The 19517-nt window shown below is 41.9% G+C and overlaps 1 long non-coding RNA gene across 6 annotated transcripts in view; it reads left to right on the top strand.

The window, feature by feature from the left end:
* The window catches only part of LOC139041385 (uncharacterized), a 460406-nt gene that overhangs the window by 220180 nt on the left and 220709 nt on the right, over positions 1-19517 (top strand). For all 6 annotated transcript variants that reach the window (XR_011496440.1, XR_011496439.1, XR_011496435.1 and 3 more), the window contains 2 exons: positions 3768-3918; positions 10431-10584. This is a non-coding gene — a long non-coding RNA (uncharacterized lncRNA). The remainder of the gene's footprint in view (positions 1-3767; positions 3919-10430; positions 10585-19517) is intronic.

Genomic DNA, 19517 nt, shown 5'->3' with positions numbered 1-19517 from the left:
GTTTAAGTCGCCCAGTCTGTGGTAATTTGTTATGGCAGCCCCAGGACACTAATACAGAACCTCTTTTGAGAGTTCAGTATATACTTGTCGAAAGATGTTGTTCTTGTGTTGTGAAGTACAGGGAAAATCAAGCTGTTTGTTGATCTTTATTAGTATCTTGTTTCTGGGTATTTTCAAAGGTGGCTTTTCTTTCAAGTCAGCAGAGGTGGAAATAAGATAGTTCAGAAGAATGAAGTTTAGGACACCCAGCAAGTGTGAAAGTGTTTGAATTACAGATTGATCCACTCCCTCTCCCATCTAAGTCTTTTCTTTTTTTCCTTTTCCCTTCCCTTCTCTTCCTTTCCATTCCCTTCCTTTCCTTTTTTTCCTTTCCTCCTTTTCCTCCTCCTCCTTCTTTTTTACAGAATCTCTCTGTATTGGAAGATTTATTGCCATAAAATGAAAACACAATAAGTTAGCTTTAAATTATTTTTTCTAACTTCCAATCAGAACTTATCACCTTGGAATATCTAGTGTTATTACATTCAAAAGTAACCAGGGCTGGCCCCATGGCCTAGTGGTTAAGTTCTGTGCACACTGCTTTGGTAGCCCAGGTTTGGTTCCTGGGCACAGACCTACACCGCTCATTGGCAGCCATGCTGTGGCAGTGACCCACATACAAAATAGAGGAAGATTGGCACAGATCTTAGCTCAGGGTGAATCTTCCTCAGCAAAAAACAAAACAAAAACAAAAACAAAAACAAAACGTAACCAGAGCCCCTTACACAGTTAGCCAGTTCAGTCTTATTCTGATTAAAGATGTGATTTTTCTCTTAGGCCTTTTGAAGTATTGAAAAATAACTTGCAGACCCTCTAACTTCATTGGTACTGTCAATATTTGATAAGATATTATTACCTGGCAAGCAGAGATTCTGTTTAGCCCACGGTCTAACACAGGCTATGGCACAGAGCGGGTTTCCACATATGTTTGTTGACCTAATCTGTTGAATACAGGCTTGGATTTACTGGCCTAATAGTACAGAGTTCTTAAAGTGAATTTTCCTCATGAGATGGAAGCATTTAAGTGTCTCAGACTTTCATGAACTTGGGAAACCACTATATGTTTGCATAACTATAAGAGCTCTCTCCGCTGTAAGTATCAAAGAACCCAAGTCAACCTTGCTTAAACAAACGGAATGTGTTGGCTTGTGTAACAGAAATGCCAGAAGTGCTGACTTTAGGTGAGAGTTGATCAAGCACCTCAACAATGCCGAGAATGGACCAATTTCTTTCTGTTTTCCTGTTCTCTCTTCCATGGTGTCAACTTTATCCTAAGGTGGGATCCCCTTGCGGATCTAGGAAGACAGCCAGTATGAAAGAAAACTACCTGCTTGTTTGTTAATATCCCTGGGAAAGAATACCCTTACCTAAGCTGTAAACAAAAATCCTGAACTTTCCTCTGATTGGACCAATTAGGGTGGACGTCTATCTTTGAACCAATCACTGTGGCCATGAGTCATAATTACACTACAAGAAAGACCTCATAGTTGGTTTATTGGTATCTTGGCCTGACTCCTAGGCATAGGGTAACTGAACTCCATTTTGATTTGGCAGTCCTTAGTTCAGAGATTCACTAGACCAGGGTATGTTAGCTTGGGAAGGCTGACAATAATAAATGGGGCTCTATTTGCATCCAAATATATTGCACTGAGCTATACTCTTTAGTTATATTATATATTATATAATCCCAAAAGTGATGGTGTGCCACTGATCCAAATGAGGGGGAGTCTCAAGATGTCTTCAGACTGGCTAATCTGCAGAGCTGTTCCAGCCCCATTTATGGAGGGGGGCAGTTGAGTATCTAGAATTCTAACTAGGCCTTACTCTCTGAAATTTATCATCTGTAACTGTGGGTCTATTGTTTAGAATTTTTGTAACCTGGAAGCATGTAATTCCTTTGGAGAATGTTGTCGACCTCCCTGCTGTATATTTTTTTTTACCACACTGACTTCTTCCTGTATCTTTCAAACAGTAAACCTTGTTTGATTTACCCAAGCCAAGGTCAATGTTTGTTCTTACTCAGTGGATCTGTCTACTATTGACATTTGCCAATTCAGTGGTTACCCATAGCTAACTGGCTTAGGTAAATACTGAACCACTCCTGGAGCTGGGCCTAGGGTTAGTCCCACCTAAACCACATAGCAGTTCCACAGTGGACCAGGGCTAGGAATGATGCTGTGAGAGGCCATCACAACGTCAACTCATTTCCATTGTCTGTTCAACTTCTAATGAATGTTTCACTTGCTGTCACAGAAACCATTAATGTCTTTCTTTTGCAAATGAGAGGACTGAGATCACACTCTTCCAATTTAAATTATTTATTAGTCCAATATATGTTATTTGTTTATACAAAGAATATTTGGAGCTACGAGAAATGTTACTGGAGCCAGCATGCCATAGGAAGGTGGTTTTGTTTTGTGCTTCACGGAGGCTCGGGTCTTCCCGAGATACCTCACAGCGGAGGTGGATGAGGAGGGGTGGGGCTTCAGGCTCCAGCCCTGCTTCACTCGTGGTGCTGCTTTCATGGATGTTTCACGTGTGTTGTAGTTATACAGGCAGGATTCCTTTGCATGCAGGATTCTGATGCTGCTAGCATGAAGGTTGAAAACCACTTCTCCATCCTAGATCTGCGACCTTGAAAAAAAATCCCTCCCTCTCTTTGATCCTCAGTTTCCTTTACCTGTAAAATCAAGGTGCCAGACGAAAAGTCCTTGAAGGTCCCTTTTATCTTCAACAGGCTACGATTTTGTGACTTTTGCCTTTGGCTATAGTGGTACTTATTAGTTGCATGAAAACTGTCTAAATTACTACCTTAGAAGTTATTAATTCGGCACAGCTTCCCCATCTTAGTGAGTTTTCAGCTGGCTAATGCCACATGACAGTCATAAAATGCCAGCATTGCTGGTGTGGGGTGGAGTTAACAGTATGAGATTTGCTAAGTGTTTCTGTGCGATCAGTGTGAAAGCAATCACATCTCCGGAGTGAGAAAGGTCAGTGCCCTGTAGCTGCCAAATCTCGCCACACTAAGGGGACATGAAGGGGACTGCTACCCACCGAACGCAAATCAGGCTAAAAAATGAGTCTCCTCTGCAGCCACAGTCTAACAGCTCCGAATGTCAAATGATATTACTTTGGGAGACGGTTAAGCCCTCTTCTCAGGGCACAGCAGTGCATAAATCCCTTCATCTCGTTTGATTAATCTGAGAGACTATAGAATATGTTATTAGGCACAGAAAACATGACTGCAATGTGATAGTCTGTAGTACTCCTGAGCTTGGAGACTCCTGTAAGTCCCGATCTTTTCCCTGGTTCCAGATTGCTTGAAAGGGGGGAAAACCTCATTGATCTTAGCGACTTAGTGTCCCACGTGAACTAGTGTTAGTGAATATATAAAGAAGTTTAAAAATAAAGGTTATGCCATGAATCCCAGCCCCTATAGGATAAGGACTCTTCCTCTTCTAAAGAGAGGACTCGTTCTGTCTCTGTCTTTCACTACCCACACTTTAAGCCCTGGAACACACACCTGTACTTGGCAGGAAGGAGACCATGATAGTAACAGTGGTTGTCTCTAGCTGGTGAGATTACAAACAATTTTTTATTCTTTGTGTTTTTGTATCTTGTACATTTTTATACTGGGCACATATTATAACAAGAAAATATATTTGAAATAATGTGTTATTTCAAAACACATTTTCCATTGTTAATTTTAAGGTAATTCTTTTCCCCAGAAAGGCCCCTGAGAATGCTATCTTTTTTCCATTCTGCTAAAATGGAGGAAGGTATCTGAAATGCCGTGTGAAATGGATTAACGGAGCCTTGCCTAGGAAGCATCCCGCTTCTTCTTTTTCAAGACCTGGAGCCACTGTGGCCTGACAAGCGGTAAGAAATGTGATAATAAAGACGATGAGCCACTCCAGGGCTGGATTTCATTTCCAGCTTAATTAAATCCTAGGAACACACCTGACCTCTAGCTTTGAAGAGCCGCTGCAAAAGCCAGGTGCCCTCATCAGCTCGGGCTCGCCCTGCAGTGATTGTGGGAAGCCAGCCTGAAAGGAGAGGGTAGAGGGAGGCAGAAGCCAATGGAGATGAAACAGCGGAGTCAGGAAGCAATATTTCAGAGAGTGCTGTTTTATCCGGTGGGCGATCTATTTGCCCTTCTGCTTAAAAGGTGAACAGCAAAGCTAACCTACAAATGTACTGAATTGCAACTCCTCCAAGGGCACCCTGCTGTCCTTGCCACCTGTCTCCTCCACCAAGTCCTCAACCAGCTCCCTGCCCCCACCCATTGTGGTAATTGGGTAAAAAGTGCACTTGGTTGGCACAAGCCCTGACTGGTCTATCAGTACGCACAGGTCAACTGGCTCCTCCTGCATTTACAAACTCATGGCTGCTTCTGCTCCTTCAGCCACTGCTGCTCCCTGATGCTGCTGCCTGGGGTTTCTTTGTTGTATATCCCAGAGACCAGAAGTCCTCTGGAAATGTAAATAAAGAGGAAAAATCCTTGCCTTGATTTACTGAGCCCAGGAATTATACAAGGAACTTGAATTACATCATCGCACCTAATTCTCATGTCCACTTGTGATGTATTATCAGGGATTTATAACGAGGAAATGGGGCTCCAAAAGAGTAGGTCTTAGATCTTAGATCTAACTGTCTAAAATCTAAGAAGCAGAGCCTGAGACAAGGATTTGGGTACCTAGGATTTACAGAGGGGGTGCTATTAGAAGAAACGTGGAGGGAGGCAGGAGGGCAAGAGACAAAAGATGTGGTCTCAGGATCTCAGCCTTGCCCTAACCCACAGAGGCTCTGGAGCATACACCACGCTGCTGAGTAGTCCCCGCCTTGAGGCCAGGAGGCTGACTGAACCCCTATCAGTCTTCTGCTGTGGGCCATTCCAGGGGCAAGGACGTGACTCCTCAGGCCAGGAGGCTCTCCTCAGCCAAGGACAATTCTCTGAAGGAAGGGGCCAGCTGGAGCTCATGACAGCCAAAACTCACAGTGTTTGGGGGATAGTTGTACCAGCCTGTAAAGGGGCTCTGGCAGGGTACCACCACCACCCATTAATCCACAATTCATCCACACTGCTTCCCTTAAGAACCTAAAGATTCTTACTCTAGGGTTTGGGGTGATCCAGGTGGGTCACTTCCATTCTTGTAGAATTGTGAAGATCATTGCAAATGTGTATAAAACATGCAATGCATAAGAGGTACTTAATAACCACTGAGAAGATGAAGAGTCCCTTGACCCTGTGGAAATTAATAAATAGAAACCTCATTAAAATGCAGTCAAGGAGCCAATAGGGAGAGTTCCCAGCCCTGGTCATAGCAGGGTCCAATAGGAAGAAGAAAGATTTCCTTTTCTTGACTGTCAAGAAGGTCAGCCAATGGGAGACTGTTACAACTCAGCCAATGAAAAGCCATGCAATTCTTTGCTTACAATATCCCTCCCAGCTTCCTCTTCCCTCTATAAAAGAGTTTCTCCTCCTCTGTTTTGGGGGAATTTGCAGACCCTGAATTGCAACTCTTTGCTGATCCGGAAGAAACACATTTTGCTATAGAAGTAACTGGCTGTCTATTTGTTTAAGGTCAACAACCTCAAGCTGTGAATATTGCCTTCTCCTCTTTGATCTTTGAGCATTTTGTATCCATTATATTCAGAAAATAAGAACATATCTATCTCTTTGACTCAAGTGTGAGTTTCTCAAAGGAAAAAATCTGGCCTTATTTCATGTGTAACACACCTGCTTGTACACATGCTTTGCCCATAGCAGGCTACTAGTCAATGCCAGCTGTGCTGTGTACTCCTTGAATTTGGTGGGAGTCTCTTCCTCATGTTATTGTTTCAGTCAATCACTCACTCAACATTAATTCAATGTCTATTAGTTGTGAGTAATTTAAGGAGCACTGTGTTGGTGGCTGCCTGTTTTACTTCCTATCCATCTATCCAAGAGTCTCAGAGTCCAAAAAACAGCAACAAGAGGGTGAGCATTGAGGTAATTCTAGCAGAGGTTTAGTTACTGGGCTGGGAAGAAAGGCAGTTACATTGGGGGTCATGTAGGAGAAAGAAGGAGCTTGGTGGAATCAGGAGAGTTGGAACATCACTCCTTAGTTTTCACATCTGTACAACGGGACAAAGATGCTGCCTGGCTGAACTTAAGGGCTGTTATGGAGGATCAAAGGAGACAGTATAGGTGCAGAGAAGCCCGCAGACCATGCAGAGGAAATTAATAGATGTTTAAGGACCAATGATGGCTCAAAGGCAGGGACGATAGGCAAAATGGCTTGGCATCCTTTCCTGAAGTTCAGGTGGCACATTCTACTTTCACCTCATATATACTCAGAATTCAGTGCCTCAGGAAAAAAAAGAGAAATAGGAAACTAGTGTTGTTCCTTCTTTGCCTCCCAGTTTTAGTTATCTGTATATCCTGTAATTAGGGTCCCAGCTTACACCTCCAATTTCTGAAAGTTTTCCATTTAATTGTACAAGAACGTATATACTTTACAGTGTCTGACACTTGCTCAAGCAGGCAAATAATTGTTTTGACACTGTGACAGTTGTCGAGAGTATATTTTAAAAATTTCTGAAACCTGCCAATGGGATAATTAGAGTCTAATTCTCATTTGCCAGGGCAATGAGCTCTCTAGGCCAAATGACTCCCCAATGGCGTGCCAGCCACTTTTCCTGGTCCTTATTGGCTGGTGGAGATTTACTTCCACATAATTATTCCATTCCTCACTGGGGACTGATTTTTGACCTTTAATGATAATACCAATTACGTATTGAGTGCATCATTTGTGGGTTTCTTTGGACGGGCATTTTACTACAACTCGCATTGCTTGAAAAATAGCTTTAATTTAATTCAATTTAATTGTTGGGCTATTCAGGGCTTCATTTCCCTTGTGGAGTGACCCTCAGCTGGCCCAAGGCTGTGGGGCATGGAACGAAGGAGAATCGGCACTCCTGTTCTGGGCAAAGGGGCCGGGGAAGGAGGGATGATCTGAGGATTAGAGTCCAAAGAAGCAAGTAAAGAGAAAATCTGGGCATGAGGTGGAGATCAGTGCAAGAACCGGCCAGAAGCACTATTTCGTGTTATGGGTTAGATTTAAGAAGGATCCTGGAAACGCTGGGGATGGAGGAGGAAGTGGTGTGATTTCTTCCCTGGACTGCCGGGGCTGTACCGCTGGACCATGAACTTGGGAGCTGTTACCATGCTGAGCTGGGACAGGCATCCTTCCAGAATCCTAACCTTGTTGGGTGCGCCAAAGAACATCTATTTCATTCCTACCACAAAGTGGATGCAGAAACTGAGGCCCAGATTAGTGAAATGACCCGTCCTAGGTTACAAAGCTTGAAGATGTTCAATTCAGGCAAAATTTACTCTGCTGGCCTCAGTGTAATCGAGAAGTACAAATTGGTCCATGCATGTATGATTATGCTGAACTTTCTAGGTACACAGAGGAAGTTAATCAAAGTGCTTGTAAACCAGTTGGGGAGATAGGATTTTATGAGACTCCCCTCCTATCAGTCATAGGCCAGTGCCCAGGGAAGGGGGTGATGGAGGGCTGAGCCACCTTATTCCTGAGTCCTGGGGTTCTGCTGTGTGGAACAGGTAGACATAAAAGAGAAACTATGTTCTCAAGGTGAGAGAAAGGTCCAAGTTAGGGTAGACAGTCACAAATGGGGCCTGAGCGAGGGGGCAGAGAGAGAACAGAAGCCAGGTGAAATGTTTATGCACACAGAAAGTTAAACAGTGCAGAAGGGTATATAATGAAAATTAGCTGTTCTTCTCCCATCCCTACTTTCCTCTGATTCATTTTCCACAGGTAAGCCCTTTCTTTTTCTTCTTCTTCTTTTTTTTTTGTGAGGAAGATTGGCCCTGAGCTAACATCTACTGTCATTCTTTTTGCTTGAGGAAGATTGTTGCTGAGCTAACATCTCTGCCAGTCTTCCTCTATTTCGTATGTTGATTGCCACCACAGAATGGCTTGATGAGCAGTGTATAGGTCCACGCTCAGATATGAACCTGCAAACCCCAGGCTGCCAAAGTGGAGCATGTGAACTTAACTGCTGTGCCACCAGGCTGATTCACCCAATTTCTTCTTTAGGTTCTTCCAGTAGTTATCTGCAAAATTCTCAGTAGTATGTGAAACCTTTATTCTTCCAATTGTTAATTTTAAACATTAGCTATAGACTCTCTGTTATGCATGATAAAAAAAAAAAGAACTCTCTCGCTTCTCCTACCTTCCCTCCACTCATTTTACTTTTCATAGTTATTGTTTTGGGTTCTTCTACTGGCACATTAATAATTTTAAAAAGTATACTTCAAATGCTTCACCTTGATCCATCAAATTTAGACAAATTTGACTCAGTTTTGTAAAAGATCCAAGATGAAATTAGAAGCCCTGAATTAACTTCCACCTTTCCTCCTTCCAATTCTCATGATCTTCCAATGGCATCATTAAACGTTGTCAAGGTTTATAACTTTTTCATTCTATTTTACAAGTATGCTTAAGCCTTCCCTGCTTTGCCCGTCGCTTGAGTTGAAAACTCAAGCACCAACACGGGTCATTAGCAATGTTATGATTGCATATTACTCACCCCAAGACCAAGTTGAGTGACTGGCCCTTCTGAGAGTAGGAAGTGACACAAATCGTGTGTAGATTAAGGCTATCACCTTTCCAAATTAAGTTTTTGAAATATTAAAATAAGAACTTATTTTCATTTACTTCAGCTTCTCAAAATCATGACATTTTAATTTGCTTCATTTCTGTAGTTTTTTAAATATAAATTTTGTCTAAAGTTTCCAATTTTCTTTCATTTTTCTTGTTGAAAAGAAACATGATTTCTTCACCATTTTACAGATTTTCCTGCTTTATTACATTATCTATCAAATGAGAATTTACCTTTTTATGATGACTTTTGTTCTGAAACTCTAACTTGACGTTCTAGTTGGGACTTTTTATTTTTCACGGCCTGTGGCAGAGTTCTCTCTCTGGTATTCCTTTTTAATGCACTTGTGGCTTTGACCTACTGTTTTCATGGTTTCCATTTTCTTGGGTTTTTTTTTTGGTCTCCTCAAGTATATCTTCAAGTAGCTTTTTTTCCCCTAGAAAGTGTACATAACGAGGAAACTCTAAGCGTCTTGCATGATTTAATATTTAGCCTTCATATTTGAGTGCCAGTTTGGCTAGACATAAAATTATAGGTTCAAGCTGATTTTCCAGCAGAGCTTTGAAGCTATTTGTTGTATGTTAGGCTCTTCAGAGGCAGAGACAGAGTTTGGAGAGCAAGATGTTTATTAATGATCAACATCTTGAGGGCAGGATTGGGCTGACTGGGAAGCGGGACTGAGATGCAGGCCTGACAAAGCCTCAGCCAACATGGTGGGTGCTCTGGAGAGAGTACTATCCAGGAATGTCCTGTGTCTGGCTGAAATGGCTGTGCCTTTTACCTCCCTCTCTCAGTCACCAGACACAGACTGCCCTATAAAGGGCATGAACTAGTGTCCTTATAAGAAAATGAAGAGAGACCAGGGGCACAAGCACACACAGAGAAAAGGCCATGTGAAGACACAGTGAGAATGTGGCTGCCTGCCATTCAAGGAGAAAGGCCTCATGAGAAACCAAACCTGCCAAGACCTTGAACTTGGACTTCTAGCCTCCAGAACTGTGAGAAAGTAAATTTAAGTCCCTGAGTCTGCAGTCCTTTGTTATGACAGACCTAGCAAACTAATAGAGCTTCCCAAATTTTTCCGGGAGAAATTTTTGTGACACCCTTATTTAGAGTCTATTTCAAACAAATGTGATTTTCTAATATTTCTGAACTTTATTAAGGTTCAAAGTTAAGTAATTTGGAAAAACATGTTTTCATTATTTTCATGCTGGTTATGTTCTGAGCTTCACAGCAGTCTCTCCGCACAATATTGTCTGCTCATCTCCTCCACCTTCCACTTCTCCAAAGACAGTTATTCTTGTATTTGCGACATGTTCTTTAACATTTGTAGCTTTGTATCAACGTAGTGGCCTATGCCCATCCCTAAATCATGATTTCTTAGTTCTAGGAGTCAATGAATAAATGGAAGTAAGAATGAAGGAAATCAACTTAATTAGTGGTTGCATTTAAATCCAAATAAATAGAGAGGTTGAATTTCTCTGTTACCAGTGGAGCACTTTTCAAAAAAGAGCAAATTATCTAAAATCATAGCCTATTTCTTCCACACCCTAATTCCAAACACTGAATTGAATGTTTGATTATATTGATTTGCTAGATAATTTTTCCAAGTGACAGTGTTTTTGGACGTCAGATATACGGTTGAATTCCAACAGCAAAATATTGGCCAAAATGTTCATCACTTAACTAGCATGTGTTGAGTGCTATGTTTCTATCTCTAGGCTTGGTGCTCAGGGGATGCAGAAGATCCATAAAACGTGGTGTCTCTTCCTAAGGATTGTTGTCTTTTCTGAAGGATTGACCTGCATTAAATGATATGGATGAGTCTCCTATGGGATGATCAGGCTGTTGGAAAGTCGGAGAAACACCATAGAGGTGGGAAACATCAGCTCAGTTAAATCACAAACAGGTTGAATTGTTTTGAAAGGGTTGAAATGTTCACTGAATTTTTACTCCATAATTTCAAGAGAACAGGACTCATAAGATGTTCTGCATTGCTTCCCAATTGGCCATGCTGTCTCACGCTGTGCTTCGTCTTTGCTGCTTGGCCTGGACGGTGCTCCTAAACCCTTCTTTCACCTACGTCCACATTGAGACCTTCTGGACTCTACTGACTTCTTAGCATTATCCCATACAAGATGTGACCTTAAAGCAAGTTATGCATCTTCTCTAAGTCTCTAACTGAAGATAATTATGGTTTCTTCCTAACACACATAAAGCACCTAGCCTAGTTTAGGGCATGTAGTAAATAACTCATGAAGTATCAGGTATGTCTGGAAGGTGCCTCCTTTCTTCAAAGAGCAATTCAAGTGTCTTCTCCATGAATCTTTCCCACCCTCTGCTCAGCTGTATTTGGTGTTTCTCCCTCTGGGCTCCTATGGCATTTGCACATCTCTCTTATTTCACATCTCATATTATATTATAATAATAATTTGTTTAATTATCTCTTGTACTAGTCTCTTAAATCATGAGAAGCCTGTTTTATATTTTACTGTAATCTTGGCCTATTATAAAAGTGCCTGGCATATAGTAGACATCCAAAGACTGTTGCTGATTAAATAACTAAGACCCCTTGCTCTTTTATTGGAGATGAGGTGATAGGAAAATAAAAGAAAGGAAAAGATGGAGTTAAATTATAGAACATGGGCAAGGGACTCATTTAAGGATTTCATGATATTCAATTGGTTGGCTGGCTGGGAATTGATGGTTATAAGATATCTGATGTGATCTGATCCAATAAAAATTGGGAAGATGAATGAAATTCTCTTTGGGGAGACTGGCATTCTTGAGAATTGACAAAGGTGGTTATCTACCATCAGCTTTAGCATTATTTTGGTTCTGCTCACAAGTGGCTCTTAATGCCTGACCCTAACTACTGCAGAGTCTAATATCCTCCCAAATGCCATCCTCTACAAACAGCAAAAGTATTTCTTAGACTAAATCTCTGAATTTCTCTCAATCTGCGGGGATGAATTTCCAATTATTTTTTTGGCCCAGAGAACATCCTTTTAAGACACACTTATGAAAAAATTTCAAAGCATCATTATTATATGTGTAGGAGAAATCTTTATTTCGGAGATTATTCACCTATAATCTGAATCTTTAAAATTGCTTGGTTTATGTGGGGTTTATGATATTTGCTGGGGATCTTTCTCCTTCACGAAGGGGATGACTCAGCCATCTATTCAAAGTGAGTTTAATTTAAATATCATTATTAGGAAGCTAAATTGGTTCAGAAGATCCTGAGACCCAAGACAATTTTTCTGCTCAGATCCCCAAGGGCAAAGCAAGGGAACCAAGCCTTGTCCAGGACCCTGGGGAGGTATCAGCTTGAATGACAGGTTGATGGGAGTGAAACATTTTGAAACAATGTTTAAATAAGGATTATTTTTAAAGAACTATGGTGTGAATCACACTAATTTCAATCACAGTCTCGTAGGTGAGCTGACAAATTTATATTATTAGTGAGATAGATGGGTAGGTGGCAATTTTTTTTTTTTCTGTTTACTAAGAAATGGTGGCAGGGAGGTCCAGGCTCCAGCTTTCATTTTTATAAGGGTTAGCGAGCTAAACTCAATTCCCTAGTACTGACAGTCACTTAAGGTTAGCATTCATTTAAACATACAGCATTTCACTGGATTCTTGGGACTGCCCTGTGAGGTAGATAGCTACTCCTATTTCAAAGATGTCGAAATTCAGACCCAAAGAAGCTAAATGATTGGCTCATGATCACAAAATAATACATGATTGTGACGGTCAGTTTTATGTGTGTCAACTTGCCTAGGCTATAGTCCCTAGTCATTCAATCAAAGCTAGGTGTTGCTATGAAGGTGTTTTATAAGTTTAATTAGTGTCCATAATTAGTTGACTTCAAGTAAGGGAGAGGACTTTAGATAACCTGCATGGGTCTCATTCAGCCAGTTGAATGGCCTTGAGAGCAGAACTGAGGCACCCCAGAATAAGAAATTACACTCGTGGACTGCCTCAACTCATGCCTGAGGGGTCAGCCTGCTCTTCCTATGGCCTCATGTGTGTGTTTTTGACATGCCTAGCCAGTCCCCACAATCTCATAAGCCAATTCCTTGCAATAAACCTCTTAATATATATTTCCTACTGGTCTGTTTCTCTGGTTGAATCCTGGCTCATATAGTGACCAAGCGACTCCTTATCAAATTATGAAAACAATACCTTACGTTTGTATTGAGCTTGATAGTTTAAAAATGTCCTCAAATATGTGATCTTTACTACATCCTGAGGCTGTGACTAGGTGAGCTAATCAATTATCATCCTTGTCATCACCACCAGTATCATCATCATCAGACTACAGCATCATCACCATCGTTGTTGCCATTTTACAGCTGAGGAGAAGGGTAATGCAGCCTATAAGAGGCAGATCTGGGGCCATGAACCAATTCTTCTAACTCCAAACATTATGTGCAACATCAGCAGCCACCTGCACAAACATTCAAATACCTTATCCTTTGAGTTTCTAGATGTCTTCCAATGATCGTTTCCTCCACTATTGCTTATCACCACACATATTTCTAGCCACTACACCCACAGTAAACTCTGGACCTTGTCATCATTATTAACCATATCATTTCTAAAATCTCTATTTTGAACATCCATTAAAGAAATACCCTCCAGGTGTGACCTCTTCCTGTGGGTTCTTCTTTATCAAAGTTCTGGTCATTTTGAAGTCCCAATTTAAGTAGTGAGTAGTTTGTATTCATGGCTAAGTGTATCCTAACTACAGTTTTTTATAAAGCAATTTTTAATTTAGTAATATGAAAATTCATTTTTACTCAATGAATGTCAGTCTAGCCACCAAGATTCCAATGTAGATATCTCCTGCATCTAACATGATGCTTAATATTCTTGAACGATTACGATGAGGCCATATAAGATATTTCTCAGAGACTGTATGTATGTGTGTATGTGTGTTTGTGTGCATTCTGTACATCACAACATGTCAACTAGAGAACTTGTTTGCATCTAACTCCTCCCATCACAGAGACCAGCCGGAGAAGGACAGCATTAGAGGGGTAAGAGGAGCAGCTACACTCTGATCTCATTGCTTATCCTTCAGGCTGGCAAAGTGATGCACCAAGAGGGCCCTCCTAGGCCTATAGGTTCTCCAGTGGGGACATCCAGCTCCCCTGGAATTGTGGATTGCTTCCAGGGAGGCCCACTCAGGTCTTTCTTCATAGGAATCGCTGAGAGAATCTTCAGAGCTCCATCACTGGGGATCATAGAGTGATAGAGAAGAAGGTGGGGCTTACAGCAACCAATGTCCAGATCTTAGCAGACTGCATTCCTGCTTGCAGTGGCACCAGAGCAGAGATCCCACCTAGTAGCTCTGTCCATCTGCAGAGTGGAGCCAGTAGCCCTATCTGACAAGGGAACTCATTTGGCAGTTCTGTCAGATTTGAGCCCCCAGCCAATGATCCCTACCATCCAAGGAGCCAGTTCTATGACCCTACCTGGTCAGGGAATCAAATTTGCAGCCTCACTCAACTCCTGAGCATTCCCTTCAGTTCCAACTGACCAAGAAGGCTGGCCAGGGAACCTAGGAAGCCACAGAGCCCATCTTATAACTCTGCTTGGGTAGGTAGCCAAGCCAGCAGCCCTACTCAACCGTTGAGCATAGCCTCTGGCCCCACATGACTAAGGAGCCTGAGCAGTGACCCTGGGCAGCCTGTGAACACAGCCTATGGTACTGCCCAGCCATGGATCCCAGCCTACAGCCCGACCCCACAACAAATACCAGCCTATGGCCTTGCCCAATTGCTGAATACAGCATGAGGCCTCACCTGGACAGGGAACCCAGACAGTGACTGCCCAACCATGTAGCACAATCTCTAGCCCCACTTAACTGCAGGCTACAGCTAGAGACTTCTCCCAACCTCTGAGCCCAGCCAGACATTGCCCAACAGCAGAGCACAGATATCAGCCTATCTGATCATCTATTCACCCAGTCTGTGGCTCCAACAAACTTCAGGGCACAGCCTGCAGCTCCACCTGATCACAGAGCACAACTTGAGGCCCCGTCCAACTGTGAAGCCATGCCTGCAGCTCTGCCCAAATGCAGAATCCAGCTAGCAGTGCCATCCATTTGGGGAGCACAGCCTGAGACCTTATCTGACCAGGAGCGATTGCGGAACCGAGCCCGCAGCCCTGCCCAATCGCACAGTCCAATCAGTGGCACCACCCTGCTGGGGAACGCACCCTGCGAACTTTCGCAACCAGAGGTGATTCCAGAGCCCAGCTAGTGGCCCCACCCAAACGTGGAGCCCAACCTCAGAGCACAGGCATTGGCCTCACCCAACTAGGGACCCTGATAGCAAGCCCTGCCTACTCATGGACGCTACCAGCTGATCTGTCCAGTACCTCAAACTGAGCTGTCTGGTAAAGGATCATCTCTGCCTAAGCAAACTTGTAAAGACTGGAAGAGGAGATTGCTACTCAAATGTGCAGATACCAATACAAGGAATCAAGGATAATGAGGAATCACGAGGTAAACATGACACCACCAAAGGAAAGCAATGAAGCTCCAATAAGTGATCCTAAAGAAATGGAGATCTATGAAGTGTCTGACAAAGAATTCAGAATAATCAGAATTCAGGATGTAAATTGGTGTAGCCACTGTGGAAAACAGTATGGAGGTTCCTCAAAAATTAAAAATAGAGCTACCCTATAAGCCAGCAATTCCACTTCTGGGTATGTATCTGAAGGAAATAAAGTCAGTATCTTAAAGACAGATCTCTATTCCATGTTCATTGCAGCATTATTCACAATGGCCAAAACATGGAAACAACCTAAGTGCCCATCCTCGGATAAATGGATAAAGAAAATGTGATATATATGGAATATTACCAGCCATAAAAAATAAGGAAATAAGGAAATCCTGTCATTTGCGGTAACATAGATGAAACTTGAGGACATTATGCTAAGTGAAATAAGTCAGATATAGAAATATAGATACTGTATGATCTTCACTTATATGTGGAATCAAAAAACCCAGAATTCATAAAAACAGAGAAAATTCATAGAAATAGATTGGTGGTTGCCAGTGGCAGGGGTGGAGTGGGGGAAATGGGTGAAGGTAGTCAAAGGGTACAAATTTCCAGTTTGTAAGATAAATAAGTCCTGGAGATGTAATGTATAGCATGGTGACTATAGTTAACTATCCTATGTTGAATATTTGAAAGTTACTAAGAGACTAGATCTCAAAACACACACACACACACACAAATTGTAACTATGTGAGGAGGTGGATGTGTTAACTTACCTTATTTTGGTAATCATTTCACAACATATATATATGTATCAAATTATTGCACTGTACACCTTAAACTTATACAATGTTATGCGTCAATTATATCTCAATAAAGCTGGAAAAAATGTAGATGAAAAAATAAAAGCTTACTGTATGTATTGTCTCTGCTTTTCACATTTAGGTAGTTCCATTTTTAAACAGCACAAATCAATAAGGAAAAGACAAATCTCAATAAAATGGGCAAACGACTTGATCAAAAAAGAAGATATGTAAATAGCTAATGAGCTCATGAAAAATTGCTCAACATTATTAGTTATTTGAGAAATGAAATTGAAACCACAAGGAGATACCAGCTTGCATCCACTAGAACAGCTTAAATTAAAAAGACTTATAATACAAAGTGTTGTGGAAGATATGGAAGCATTGGAACTCTCATACATTGCTAGTGGGAGTATAAAACTGGTACAATCACTTTGGAAAAGTGTTGGCAGTCCCTTGTAAGGGTAAAGATGCACTTATCCTATGAGCAATTAATGCCACTCGCAGTATTTACTTAAGAGAAATAAAACCATGTTTACAAAAAGGTTTGTATGAGAATATTCATAGCACCCTGATTCATAATAGCTCCAATCTGGAGAACCCAAATATTTCCTTGATTTATTTCTCAAGAACATTTCTTACTGTGAAAGGAATTTTAGGAATTTCAGCATAGGGACCAGGTGGACCTCCCCACTTCCCATGAAGAAATGGCATCGCAAAGGGAGCAGATGACACACTTTCTTAAACTTCAGACTTGTACCAAGGAGCAGCTGTAGACTTCATTCCAAATCACCACTCTGGGTGGCTTGGTCTTTCCCCTCGGTGTTCAGGGTACAGAAGCCCAGAAAAACGGGACCCCACTTGCTTTGATTCCTGCTCTGTTCCTGGCATGCTAGAGTGAAAGCCAGTTGTGTGTCTCTCCCAACTCTGCATCCAGTGATGTCACGTTGGTAACATGATTCCATCATGGTGGGAGTATTTACCCCATAGGAATTGGCAAAGGCTACACGTTAGGGCTTCTCACCTCCCACTCCCTGTCTCCCTGGAAAGCCAGTTGTTAAACATTTGCCAGCGTATCACTCTCTGTACCTACCCCTTCCTCCCTGGTGATTCTGCTTTGACCAAATTAGTCATTCTTTCTGTTTGACCAATATCTAGTGTGCATTGTTGTATCGCCAGAATGGAACTTTATACACTTTTATTGTTCCCTGATTCTGCTTCAGAGTCAGCAGGTGACGGCAATTTTCCTCTTTGCCAAAACCTAAAAGAAGGAACCTCACTACCCCACTTAGTGAAGGAGAATGTCACATGCGATGATTTTCCTTGTTCATAATTTTCTAAACATTAAGGCTAAACAACTAGGAGCAACTTGCGAGGAGACATTACTAAAAATGTAGGTGATTTAGGATAAATGCATCTGACAGGAGGGTCGAGTAGGGGTTAGCAAACTTTCTCTTAAAGGCCAGATAGTAAATATTTGAGGCTTTGCCGAGAGGCAACATTGAAGCTGTTATGCAGGTACTTACATAACCACTTAAAATGTAACCATAAAATAAAACATTTTTAATTTGTTACTGTGAAGAAACAGGAAACTGGTTGACTTGGTCTGCAGGCTGCAGTTTTCTGACCCCTGCCACAGAGGACTGGCTTGGAGGATGAGGAATAAGGCAAGGTGGTCAGGTTGGAGGCTGGCAGATGACGGTGGTGAGGGTTTAGACTAGGATGTTGACAGTGGGGAGACAGGAAGAGGGTAGAAGAAGTTAGAGGGAATGTAAATATTTGATTAGATATATGTATAGTGGATAAAAGAAAGGAGGAATCAAACGTGATGCAGAGAGTTGGCTGCAATTTGTAACTCTGTCTTTGGGATTCACAGACATATTGGGATATTAAAAGCTCTGAGAAATCTTGCAGTAAATAAAACTGTCTTTGTTCAATCCAGCATTTCTCCAAGTTATTTACTCATTGAGTCCTTTATTCATGGACTACCTACCAATGCCCTCAGCGAAGTAATGCATCATGGAATGTACTTTTGGTTTCACTGACTTGATCTAAAAGTGTATTGGAGAATACAGTGTCCTGTCATGAAAACAGGGACCATACCAGTTAATTTAACAGAGATGATTTAATATAGGGAATTGAATTTCTAAACGGGCATTTGGAAGACTGTAACTGTAGAAAGATGTAGTAACTGCAGGAAATATTTGCCACCCTTTGGGCAGGGGGAACAGAGGGAAGAGGTTGGGGTTATTAGGACCTAGAAGCTTGGATGAAGGTCCCTACAGAGCTGCAACCCAGACCATGAAGCAGGAGTTGCCACCTGGTTGGTGCTGGTGTCTCTGAGGGGAACTCAATGGGTCTGGTTCTGGGAACATGGAAAGAAAGGACCTGGAACCAGCTGTTGCTGCCAGGGTGGAGAACCATTGCCGAGGTGACATTGATAAGAACAGGAAACAAACAGCAAGGGGGAAATCTCTTCTCCTTCCTCTGGCCTTGTAGTCTGCCTTTAACACCTTTTATTGGCAGATCCTAACAGGAAGCTAGATGGCAAAGAAGAAATTTTATCCGTGGAGTCCACCTTAGAATCATAAAATAGAGAACAGAAGGGTGGGTGGGTGCTGAGAGACAAAAGTTTAATAACTAGCCCAATTCCCAACCTTCATGTGTGGTCAGTTTCCAAACAGACTGAGTCTGGATGACTCAAGACTTCTTTCTATGCTCCCAAGGGCTAGAATAGTCACAGGTATCTTTTTGAGGCTTTCCCTTTTTCTTAGACAGCAGAAGCTGTTCATTTGAGTAGAGAAAATCATGGTTTTAATTACATTTTTCTTATAATCCAGAAGGGTTTAAATGAAGAGAAAAGAGATTTTGGCAAAGAGCAAAACTATTTGGCAAATTGTTCTAAAGGGGTTTTCAGCATCTCTACATTCAGCTGTTCCTAATCCTGTCATTATGTACTTCAATTTTCCATTTTAAGTACCAGGTACTTAAATAAAGAGGTACCTCCTTTACTACTGGTGGTCGGTGCTAGTGGACAGCCTGGGCATGACAGGGCTGTGTGTGGAAACGAGATGCACAAAGGACAGAAGGAAAGAGATACCCTGTTCTCCTAAAGACTCCCTCTTCTGAGCTGTGCAGGGTGAGGCACTTTTCTGGAGGAACTGAAGCATCCTGGAATCTTCTCTTTGGATGTTCCAGTGTTCACTGCTTTTTTCTTACACATGATTTTCTTACCCATGAGACTGCTCCAGTGTGGAAGTCTGACTTCAGGTAATGTGCATAGTTTGAGGAAAGAGGATGGCTGGTTTTTAACCCAGCTCAATCACTTACTAACTGGGTGGCCCTGAGACAGTCAATTCACTTTATTACTTACTTTAATATTAATAATGATTGCACCTGCCCTGCCTTCTTTTTTCACTCACTCTGAGGATCAAAAGAGAGGATGGCTGAATGTGAAAACATATTGCAAAGAGTAAAATGAAATAAAAAC

The sequence above is a fragment of the Equus asinus genome, chromosome 21 (genome assembly GCF_041296235.1).
Source record: "Equus asinus isolate D_3611 breed Donkey chromosome 21, EquAss-T2T_v2, whole genome shotgun sequence".
Lineage (NCBI taxonomy): Eukaryota > Metazoa > Chordata > Mammalia > Perissodactyla > Equidae > Equus > Equus asinus.
Note: the sequence above shows the minus strand (reverse complement) of the source record. Positions and strands in the feature narration are given on the sequence as shown.